The 12137-nt window shown below is 50.5% G+C and overlaps 1 protein-coding gene across 1 annotated transcript in view; it reads right to left on the bottom strand.

Moving 5' to 3' along the window:
• Positions 1 to 12137, bottom strand: part of LOC126540641 (glypican-5-like) — a 146787-nt gene that overhangs the window by 37496 nt on the left and 97154 nt on the right. The gene's annotated exons all lie outside the window — the stretch shown is intronic.

Below are 12137 nucleotides of genomic sequence, written 5' to 3'. Positions count from 1 at the left end.
CAGTTACGATAAAGGCATCTGCAACCTACACATCGGTCTCCGGTGTTGTAGGACAGGGGTAATTGGATAGACACTGGTCTTTATTTTCCAGTGAGCCAATGCTGTCGTCGATTATATTCTGATTATGGTCACCACATTTACCGTTAGTGAAGACAAATATTACTACTAACATGATCACGGATACAAAACGCACAGGAAATTTCGAAGTAAAGGTGAATCCCCACATCCCACATGAAACGGAACTCTCACAAAATACAAAGAACTGTTGCAAATATCTGCACATAATTTCGATCCAGGAAGGCGACCTGCAGTAACTGCGACCTGTGCTGCCATCATCAGTAGCACCAGCACATCCAGAAAAGTATTTCTGGGGAGAAGAGTTAGAATATATATATATATATATATATATATATATATATATATATATATATATATATATATATATATATATATATATATATATATATATATAATCGCTTGGCATTAGTTCTGCATGGACGTTCCCAAGGTACTCTTTAATCATGCCGTGCAAAGCACTCATAAACGTCTCAGTTGTTTAAGCATGTTATGTAGTGCAATGATAGCGCTGATGGCTAAACATGGCAAATAAATAAATAAATAGCCACTGCCACACTACAAGCCACAGTAGGCAGTCGTCACTTAGTGTTCAAACAAGCTTCAAAATTAAAATTAGGTTTCGCATGCAGATGAACCATACACAGAAAAATGCGATATACGAAAAAAAGGGAGGCAAGGAGCTTCCTTAATTATCCCGACATTTTTGTTAGTAAAATATATAATGACGTTCACGTTACTGAGCTACAGGTATTCGCAAGAACTCTTCTACGGAAAGCGAGGAACACTTCTGACACATGCTTCTCCAGCGCTACAATGTTACCAGTAATAAACGTCATTCCAGTGACGTCTCTAGAACACAAGAAAGTTAATCTTGCTACAGCAGCGTTACTTCGATAGACTGGTGCAAGAATTTCAGTAGACAATAAAATGCAACAAACCAAACGCAGACAACATTTATCGCGCAGTAAATTTACACCGGCACGAGTGACCGCGCCGGTTTAAATCCGCCTCCTTCGCATCCTTTATTATTTGGCTAAAGGAGATGGCTACAGTCCTTTTATTACCCTCACGCAACTGGCAAGCAAAATGAGAGCGAGATGGCACGCGAGAAAGAGAGAGAAAAGCAAGAGCAAAGGCGCGCCCCGATGTTCGTCCCAAGTCGGTCGCCGCAGCATTCCACAGTCCGTTCACACTCGCCGCCGAGGGTTCGATGCCCATATCGCCGGAACTTCTCCCGGTGGCGGCGGCGGCGACCAGTCAAGCAGCAGCATCAGCAGCAGCAGCAGCAGCAAACAGCTATAACCAGCCGCGGCGGCGAGAAACACATTGAGGCGCGATGACGAGGCGGACTTAACCTCTCTTCTTCTTTCTCCTCCTCTTCGGAGCCCCTTCTCCGAGTCCGGGGCGGCCAAGTTAGAACAATACTAAACTAGGTAGACACAGAGAGAGGGGGACGGGCGTAGTAAGGAAGAGAGGGTGGTGTCTAATCCGGCTCCTAGGCATCCTCTGCGTTGCGCGGCGGCGGGGTGAGGATAAATAAAAAAAAAAAGTCCAAGTCAGAGTCGACGGACGCGGCGGCGGCGTTCCGCGCATTCCCCGCCGCACCTTCCCGTCTCACGCTGCTGACCTCCTCCTCGCGGTGCGCCTCCTCTTCTTCATCGGTCGGCCCCGGTTACCGCCGACGGTGTGTCGCGCCGCGCCCGAGTTGCCGCAGAGCAGCCGGACTCTCTCGTTGGCAGCACCGATCTACCTTATAACCTCCCCCCCCCCCCCCCCTTCCTCGCGATCCCCCGCAGAGTCCTGCCGCACTATCTGCCACTGGCAGTCGAAGGCCTCATTGCCATTCCCACAGCAGCGGTCTTGCTCTCGCTCTCCTTATCGACATGTCCAGTGCCGAATTGAAAGCGCCCGCGAGCGCGAGGGCGCGATATCGTGTCCATCTTGTTGAGCATGCAGCCACCGCCGCGAGGCCGGATTACCACTGCTGGCATCGTTGTCATCGTCCGATATTCGGAATACCCGAGGGCGACACGCGGAGGCAAGTAACACAAGAAACGAAGAAAGGAAGGGGGAAAGAAAGGAAAGACGGATTTTTTTTTGGTTTCGGAACGAGACGGTTGGCCGCATTGAGCCACTTATATAGGCGGTCAAAGCGCACGCCGATCAGTTCGCGTCGCCAACGAGCTGCAAACTTCTGCGGGAGCGACGGAAACTTGTTGAACGCGCATATGCGCAGCCACAACTCGCCGATTTTCGAACACGTACACCCTTTCTGCGTGGTACGCAGAGCGAACACTGTTTGCTTACGACAAGCTAGTATACGCAACGGGAATGCTCGGGAAGCTGTTTAATTAGAACACCCTGCCACGAACTGCACGGTGCGGATGACGAATAAATTCGAAGGGTCTCGATCGACTTCATCCAGACACTGCTCTACAGACTTACAGGAAAGCAGGGGAGCACCAGAGCCAGCGGATGTACTGGGTAAAACTAAGACGTGTATTAGACATATAAGTATTTACCGTTCCGGGTACGCGAGTGCTCTCTTTCCAGTACTTTTCTTTTTTTACCGGTTCACCATCCGTCCAGTTTTATACAGGCTCGCTTTGAAAGGCTAGAAGTAAACAGTGTTTCAGCAACGTAACGCGGAAACAGGCGATTGTGCATTTCCATGTGCCTGTTGGTGTATTGCCACCGCTAATATGATAATTACCACAACGACTTGTGACTGAAGGTTAGAAAAAGAAAAGTGAGTGAAAAATGTCTGGCTCCTTTACTATTTAAAGCTATTTCAACGGGAGAAAAAAAATCAGTATATAGCAAGGAAAGCGACACAGGTAGCGTCCGTACAGAGGGACAGTGCATGCATGCGAGCAGAAGTGAAGCCGCAGAGCCGCAAGGGCTTGGCTATGGGAAAAGTACGCGAGTCGCCGTGAAAATAAGGAGCCCCAGTACGCGTCGCGCAGTTGGCGAGCGGCGAGGACGACGTCCATTCCGCGGCTCTCAGTCAGCAAGAAGATGAAGAAGAAGACAGATCCAGCAGCGCATCCGTGAACAATTCCCCCATACACACCCACGAACCGCAGTCACTTCGACAAGTGACAAGCCAATTAGCGGGATCGTGTATACGGCGTGAACGCCGCCTTCACAATGGCCTCCGCGTCGGCTCATTCTTCTCTTAATCAGTTGAGCTTCGTTTGTTCTCGAAAAAAGAAAAAAACAAACAGCAGTGGCGCCGCAAACGTCGTCTGGCAAAACACGCTGTCGTAACCCGACTCCCTGCGGTGTGCTCATTCATAGTAATTATTCGTTTGTTTGTTTTTAGTTTTTTTTCTTTTCCTTTATTTGCGAGCATAGAACAAGATGCTTGCAACAGAAAGTATTAAAGCAGCGCGCACCTCCAGTCCTGACGCGGGAACTAAGTGCTTTTTCACTGTGTCGAAAAGGTATACGCCGATAAAGCACATCGTAATCTTTAATTGTGGGTTGCAGCATCGGTATGACGTGCTTAACCGTCCTTATCGCATTCTGCTCCTATGTATTAGGCGAGAACACATTCTTAGTACGCTGCTCCCATCATCGCGGTGTTTCCCGTAGTCTAGCACATTTTACTGCCCCTCTAGTAGAAATGTAGCCGTTTCATTTCCACGTTTAGTGCACCGCACCTCGCAGTGCCTCCAGGGGTGCCTTCCTAAAGTTTTCGAAGGCACGTTGCTGTCGAGACCGCGGAGAGACGTCGAGCTGTACGAAAACACAACGACGGCGTTCGGGAAGTCGGAGCAAGAACCGGTGCGGCATTTCGCGGGTCGTAAAATCTTGGCTTGAAAAGACATCGACTCCCTTGTGCTCACGGACAGCGAAGGCTGTGCCAGACTTCTGGGCCAAGGAGACCCTCCAGACTCTCTCTTCAAAGCTATGGAACTTCGACAGCACGCACCTCTGCGCGTGGACGGTGAATAGCGGGCTTTAAGCGAACACAGCGGAGAAGACGGCGGCCAGCACAGTTGCAGTTAAAGCACATCTTCCACAGCAGGCGCTCGCGAAGGCATTTCTCCAGTGTTTTCTTAATGCAAATGTTTGAAGGACAAAACGAATCTCTGCGCATGAGCCGAGTACGATGCGGCGAGTTGTTGCGCATTAATAACGTCAGCGACATAGCTCTAACCCGCTCGAGAAAGGGCGAGAGGAGAGTTTATTGGGGAAGCGGCGGAGAATTGGCCTGAGGGAGGGGAAGGGAATGGCAAGAGGAGAGAAAAAAAAAAGAGGTGATGAGGATGTAGGTACAGTATAGGGTGCGATTATAGGAGGTCATATGCTCGTGTCGAAAGCGTCCTTTCATTGTCTCGAATCTAGGCCCGCAATAAATTAAAAGTTCTAGGTCCCGGTCAAGTCGCACCATGGAGCCGCATCGATCACATATACACAAAACGTGTTTCTGATACGGTATTTCGCCGATTCAATCGCCGTGGATCGTCAGGGGGACCTGAAACTCGACCAACTTTCGGGGGGAGGTGGAGAGACGCTTCTCACGGAAAGGTATGCCAACCCCATCCGCGGAGCGCGTGCCGCCGTAGTTGGACGGCGAGGCCACCATTTTATAGGGCTAATTATCAGCGCGTCGAAGTTCCGAGTTCATTAAATGACAATGCGGCACCGTTCTCCACACACCGTCCGTACACAGTGGCGCATGCTTCAATTTCCCAGGCGCATTCAGGTCGCTTTCGCGCCTTTCATTGTGCCAACGTGTACGGGGTGGCCTACCCGCCGTGTATAGCTATATAGCTTAGTGGTTAGGGCGTTGCACAGCTATAAGCACGACACTGCGGGCTCGACTCCCGGCTGTGGCTGGCGCCTTTCAATGGATGGCGAAATCTAAAGAAATGCCATAGTGTAGCTATAGATCCGTGTGCACGTTAAAGAATAAGCCCCGAGAGTAGAAATTAATGCGGAGTCGCTCCCCTGTGCTGCAGCATCCCTCGTGACCAACTCTCTATGATTCGATTCGTGAAACCTCATAATTTAATTAATCTACGAGAGTGGCTTCACAGTCTCGTTTTCGGCATCAAATCCGCGCACCTTCGCGCACGTACGAAAGAGGGCGAAAAGGATCGTCTCCACCACGACGCCACTTTCTGTCGCAGGTTTTCTGCCCGAAGGAAGTCCCCTTCCCGCATGACCGCGTATATAAACCTTCGGGACGAGACACATTGTTTTCTGAACTGCGCACTTCGAGGCCTTCTGTCGTTGGCCACATGGCACGGGGCCAGCGCTACTCCTCCGACACAAACCATAGATTGCGCAGAAAAGTGGCAAACAACTCAGCATTTTTTCTTCTATATTTCTCGCGTTACACCACACAGGCTGTCAAACCACGCACGCGAGAGAACCTGCCATGACACTCATCCAAATGAGATTTCTACATAATCAAAGCCGTCCGCTTTGTCGGAGTGACAATTGACGGAATACCTTAACTAGGGCAACCTAAGTGCGAGGTCACACAAGATGGTTTCGGGCGCATTCTTATTCTCACTGAAGCGCGTATTCGTATTGTCCGCTGATTCAGAAGACAGCAATGCAACGAACCTCCGCGTTCTCGAACGTTGCTTCACTCCACCTCGACTTAATGGTGGTGGTGATGATGATGATGATGTCTATCGACATCCCCTTTGATACGGGGCGGGGACAAATAGTCACCTAGCCTGCTTGCTTTAATCAGATTTCGTTACACCTATCACTATCTAATAGTCATCCGCCTATCTGATCTCGATCTTAAATTTCGTATTCAAAACCTCCATCACTACATTGTACCACTGCACTTGCAATGACTGTCAACCTCTTCCCGACCAGTGAGAACTCCTATCGCCACCCTTCGATAGAAGTTCTCAGTGTTCTACATTCCCACACCACGGCAATCTTGAGAAGACTAGTACCTTCTTCATTAGAGGGGCGGCGCTGTGTTAAACTCGGTGTTCCATCCGTCCATGGAGTGGAGGAAGAGCTTCGAGACGAGGATCGTTTGAGAATACGGGGTATACTTCGTACAGATAGTTTGCCTTGATCCCACAAATGAAGGGCGCACTAGATGTACTCTGCGTCTGGCGCTAACACTTGGAGTTGTACTTCACAAAAGAAGAACCGCTGCGGCATATTCTGCGGCACGGCAAACACGGCATGATCTTCATGAATAATATTGTCGGCCGTCACACGCAGGCGATGTATCAATAACAAAAACCGCGGTATTACGAGGTTAGACAGCTATTTGTCTCCTGCTGTGTGAGCATTGAATGACCCGTGGCCTTATTAAGTGACCTGTAATAGCCGTTACCAGCCGTGGTTCCTTAGTAGCTATGGTGTTGGGCTGCTACAGCACGAGGCCGCGGGATCGAATGCCTGCCACGGCGGCCGCATTTAGATGGAGGCGAATTGCGAAAACACCTGTGTACATAGCTTGAGGAGATCGTTAAAACGGAGTCCCCTACTACGGCGTGCCTCACAACCAAATAGTGGTTTTGGCACGTGAAACCCCATAATTTCATTTTAATTGATAGCCGCTCGTGGCCGGGCAAGGAGCCCGCGCACAAATGGCATCGCATACCGGACGCAAACAAAGGCAGTCCAGTGGTGGAATAAGCGCATGCGCACGGTTCCATGTTGCGCTTTCCGCATGCGAAACGCCCGTCCACAGAAATCTGTGTTGTCTTCCAGTACGCAGTAAACAACGCAGTAAACGATGCGTTCAGCGTCTTCTGGCACCTTACAGAGAAATCTAGAATAGAGTCCTTTCACAAAGGCATACACAACACGAATTTCCACGACTGACAGTGCCACGTACGCGCGGTGTCTGCGCCTGCGAAGAGCGTTTATTACGCTACTGTCCTCGATATGTCTTGCAAGGGCAATTACTCTCCAACGCATTAGGCATACCGGACGAACGTCCTGTCTCCGTGCAGGCGGCGTAACTGGAACACCCGTCTCCAACGCTCGCCGGCCCACGCGGCAGTGAAGGCACTGCGCTGCTCTTTGGAGAAGTGGCCTGTGCGAGCACCGTTAACGGTGCTGCCCATGCATTCGCGTTCGCGCACTTGCCGCATCCTCGTCTCGCATCTTTTTGTTCCGCTTTTTGCTTTCCCCGCAGTGGGGTAGCCGACCAGACGCTTTTCCGGCCAAAATCCGAGCCTTTATCTTTCCTTCACTCTCTCCAGAATCGACAATCGAGGCAGCAGATGGCACGCGAAGGCGGGACCACGTGACGGGGTCATACGACGACGCCAGCGACTCTAGCTATAGCGCAGGAGCGCGAAGTGGTGCCGCGCCGCTGGGACTTCGCCGGGCCGCAGATCCCGCGGCCAGCTGGTCGGCCGCCGCCAACGCGCAAAGGGCGGCGGCGGCGGAAGCGGCTCCGAACAGCCCCGCGCGGAGGCGGTTCGCGTGGGCACACCGCGACGAAGAGGACCGTACGCGCCGCTATGGTACGCAGCGTACGTAGCCCTCGACTGCTGCATCAGAGCAGCACTCCTGCAACGACGTCGACCGAAAAAACGTGGCGTAGCAGTAGCAGCAGCAGCAGTAGCAGCAGCAGTAGCAGCAGCAGCAGTAGCAGCAGCAGCAGTAGCAGCAGCAGTAGCAGCAGCAGTAGTAGTAGTAGTAGTAGTAGTAGTAGTAGTAGTAGTAGTAGTAGTAGTAGTAGTAGTAGTAGTAGTAGGAGTATTTCATTGGTGATGGTGTCAGGCAATTTCTTTGCAGTCTTTTCTTTGTCTCTTGCTCCCAGTTCGCAGCCGCTGGCTTCTGCTCTCTTGCCGAGGGGCCAACGTGAGCCAGTGGGTCATGCATGCCCGTATGGAAAACTTGGGCCGCCAATGGGCACGTGCCACCGGGAATGTGGCCATTCTTCGTCCGCCTCCGCGATCCATGCACTGCCACTGTTTTATCCACGCTTCGAAGGCGGCCTTCAGCACACACTTCACAGTGCAAGCAGACGAACGTTCTCTGCAGGCGACTGCCTTCTCCCTGCAGACATCGGCGACTACTCGAGCGCAAATGGATTCCCAGTTAAGCAGGGAAAACCAGCCCTAACAACATCTTTCCTTACCAACAAAGGAAGCACTGGTTGGGAGAGCATGGGCATTCAACAGCGAGTAGCTTGTTAAGCGGATAATTCATTGAATGCCGAAGAAAATCCCCGGAAAAGCGCGGGCATCGGGGTATCACCGTGATTGAAGCCTGCTTTTCCGCTAGAAAGGATGCACACAGAAATGCGCAAGCAAACTTGCCGTAGAGTACGCTCCAGCCGCATGTTTCAGCGCCTATTCCCTCAGAATAATTAAATGCGCTGGGCTGAGACGAAATGACAACGTTTGCCGAACCAGCTAGAAAACGGACACCCGAGCTTACGGGATAATCGCCTGTCATTTACACTCGATGCGTTACTAAGTTACCTCTTAATGAGTGACTTCGGGAGTCACATTATAAGTCAGGCACAAACTTGCGCAAGAAACTTTAACCCTGAAAGCAGTTTTCAGAAATGCGGAGTTGAAATGTGCTGTGTGCTGTTCCAGTCAACGTCTTTCCCCGCTACAGCTGTGCACAGTGCGAACCAACTGGAAAAGCAGCGCATCTCGCGGCGGGTTTCGAGTCCTCATCTCCCGAAGCAGGTGCTGCAGTATAATGGGAGCACGATATCGGTAGCGAGTCAATTATTTTACATCCCGTCGCCTGGACTATGCGTAACGATTACGTTTCCAAAAACTCTGACAAGGCTGGAAAAATGCTCGACGTGGTTTGCAAATACCGATAGGTGTTTATAAAGACGCACTGCAGGCGCAAAAAGAAACGGCATTAAAAGCAACGACTCCGAGCCGTGCATAACAGGCAGCGCGCATATACCCGAAAAAACAATTGTGCCGGCTTATAAAGCGCAAGAAAGCCAGGGAAGTCTTGCCACCTGTCGGCCATTTGTACAGCGATAAGACTTAGTTCGACAGGCAAACATCGCGCGCTTCGCCGTATTGCAGTTTACTATATTACTCTACGTTTAGCCTGCAAGCAAAAAAAAAAAAAAGTCGTACAGTACGAAAGCGCCAAATCAGAGAGACGCGTCCACGGGCAATCGGACGACGAATTTTATACAGTATACTTGGCGCCCCAAAGGGCGCAGATCGATGGCCGCAAAATATTTTAATTTACAGCCGAGCCGGTTCTTATCGCCGCTAGCTGGCCTCAGCAGATAAGGACCTGCATGCCACATCTTCTGGAGCCCGTCCTCTGTGTGTGTGTGTGTGTGTTGGCTGCGACGGCGGTGCCTCCATCGACGACGGCACGCTCGGCGGACGTGTCGCGGTGTCATTGAACGCGGCGAAATTCTGCGGCACTCTTTTTTTTTTTTTTTTTTTTTTACGCGTTCGAATGTGCGATCGTAACTATCGACAGGAGCTCCACTACACACGGCGGCTGCGTTTGTTTACCCACGTTTCTCTCTCTCTCTCTCTTTCTTTCACGTCCCCTTTATTTTTCTAGGTGCACAGATTAGGCGGCGTTTTCTTGCGTCGCGGATGCGTGACGCGTCTGTCGGTTAGTTTAATTGCTTTCACAACTGCAACCACGGGGAGAGCGGGAAGGTTTGAGGAGGAAGAGGTGTGGGGGGGGGGGGGGGGGGGAGGTCGCCGAAGGACGTCGATCGTGAACGTTTTACGGAAACAAGATCGACAGATGCGAGTTTCGGGTTAGGAACATTTTAATTTGCAACCGAGCCGATATGCCTACCCCTGACAACTATATATATATATTGGCTTATATATAGTCTAGGTCTCCATGCTCGACTAGTTCAAGCTGAACACAAGAGCGTATAGCGCGGTTCTTGTGTATTCACACGCTCACTTCGTGGGCCTGCGTGGTCTGTTCTTTTTTGTGGAAGAAGCACCGGAGCGTGAACAACCAACCTATAGCCTGTAAATTCCAATCCGACGGCGTCTTTGCGTAGTGGCGTGTGAAATTGGACTGCCCCAACTTCAGCTTTTATATAGTGCCAGGTTTGCCTTCCTGTAGTGTAGCCGAAATTGTTATTAATGAGCTTGTGTGCCTAAACTAAGTAAACTAATTAACGACCGCGAGACCTGTCTCTTCCCAAGATAATTATTCGTCAAACCCGTAAATATACATGGCGCAAAAATACGAATTTTTTTTTTTTTGCTTTTTCTGGCTTTCGTATGAGGGCATGAGAAAAAGAAAGTGCTGTTTGGGGTGGGCGGTAGGGGGCGGCACAAATCTCTTCCCACTTGTGTTAGGCGTTCACAACATGCAGCCAGAACAATAACAAGATAGTTTACTATAAATCCCTCGAGAAAATACCATTACTACTGTCAGCTGCGATAGCGTGTAACGTGGTATAGTTTGTAAGTGGAATAGCAGTAACATTAACTTGTTTGTCGGATGGACTTCAATATAACGTCTAACGTTACACGGCGATCTCGCTGCCTTGGGAGCCTAACTGACCAAAGTGTGTATGAACTGTTCACGCATCCAGCACGCCCGACTTCCTACTCCTCTCGGTAATCGTTTATTCGCCAAAGCTCACCCCTTTACAAGCGCGACGCAAGCTGTTGAGTTTGCGCTTATTTTGGTTTGCGTCACCGAGTTTCCGAATAAGAACGCTTAGAAATATGCTGGCGGTATGGTGTGTCCGCTTCAAATACCTTCTTGAAATTTTTTCTTATGCAGGATAAAACTGTACAGAGAGAGAGAAACGAAGAGGGAAAGGTGATGTTAACCCAAGGGCGTGCCCGGATGGCTACCCTACACTTGGGGGAGAGGGGAAAGGGGAAGAATAGATAGGTAGGAAAGAGAAGAAAAACTGTAGCGAAGGACACATACAGAAAGGAGAAAGAACGAAGGACACATGTATGAAAGACACAAACAAGCGCTGACCTGTGTCCTTCGTTCCTTGTGCGTGCTACTGTTTTACGATGATTAACTACCATCTCACCCCGTTTTTCGTTCTGCTTTCTATAGCGCCATTAACTTTACGCGAGACGCAAAGGAAGATTCATGCTCTCCTGGGTTTCTGCATTTCAGATTCTGTTACTAAAATAACATATCCGCATACTCAAACGTTGCATCCTAACAGTGCGAAGCCGGCGTATATCGGACAACCCTGCGAAACAGCATAATTATTACGTATCGGTCAACAGTTGCTCGACTGGCCTCTGGCAAAGCCACGTAAAGCAACTGTTCAAATCTATAGACATTTCCAACAAGAGCTACCAAGGCGCGGTCATAATGCTGTCTGAACTGTTCTGACTCGACCTGAGCAGCTGCTCAGAAAAACTGGCCACAGAGATAGCCCAAGTGAGTTACACCCACGCAAATAGTCCGAAGACGATGCGTTCTCGCTCCCCGATCAAAATGGGATGCCTAGGTGCAGCATCAGCGCATTACAAGTGCACGTGGCTACCTACAAGGGGGTACGCGCCCGCTCTGTGACATTTTGTAACACGACGCACTTACGCACTGTCGAGAAACGCGGCACACGAAGACATTTCGTGCACAAATAAAATTCCAAGATATCAAAGCACAACGAACAACGAGAAAAAAAAAAAACGTGGGTACCCGGACACTGCCGGTAGCGCAATGCCTTATCGCAGTGCTTTATCGCGGTGCTTCAGCAACCCCTGCTGTTGCGATATGCGGCCACAACCTGGCCGCCTTCGAGGATAAGGAAAGACGCCAGCATTACCTGCCTTGGCTCACTAAGCCGCCCCGAAGCCTAGAAATACGAAACTCAGATTGCCATAGCGTCAACTTCCTCCGCTCACTAAGCTACTGCCTCAGGCTTAAAGAACACACCACACGTCAGCCGCGCGTATACGCATACGTGAGTGCCTGTGAGGGGGGTGGGGGAAGGGAGGAGCGGATCGCGCAGACGGCGCTACGCTTAAGCACCCTAATGATGACTGAAGGGCAATTAACACTTTTGGGTGCGTTGAGGAAAAAGCTTCTGTGCGAAAAAGAAAGCGCCTGGCGCGGACGGGAAAGGGAAACCGCCCGCGTACAACGCGCCCACGTGC

The sequence above is a fragment of the Dermacentor andersoni genome, chromosome 2, assembly GCF_023375885.2.
Source record: "Dermacentor andersoni chromosome 2, qqDerAnde1_hic_scaffold, whole genome shotgun sequence".
NCBI classification, from domain to species: Eukaryota; Metazoa; Arthropoda; class Arachnida; order Ixodida; family Ixodidae; genus Dermacentor; species Dermacentor andersoni.
This window is presented reverse-complemented; position numbering and strand designations above follow the sequence as displayed.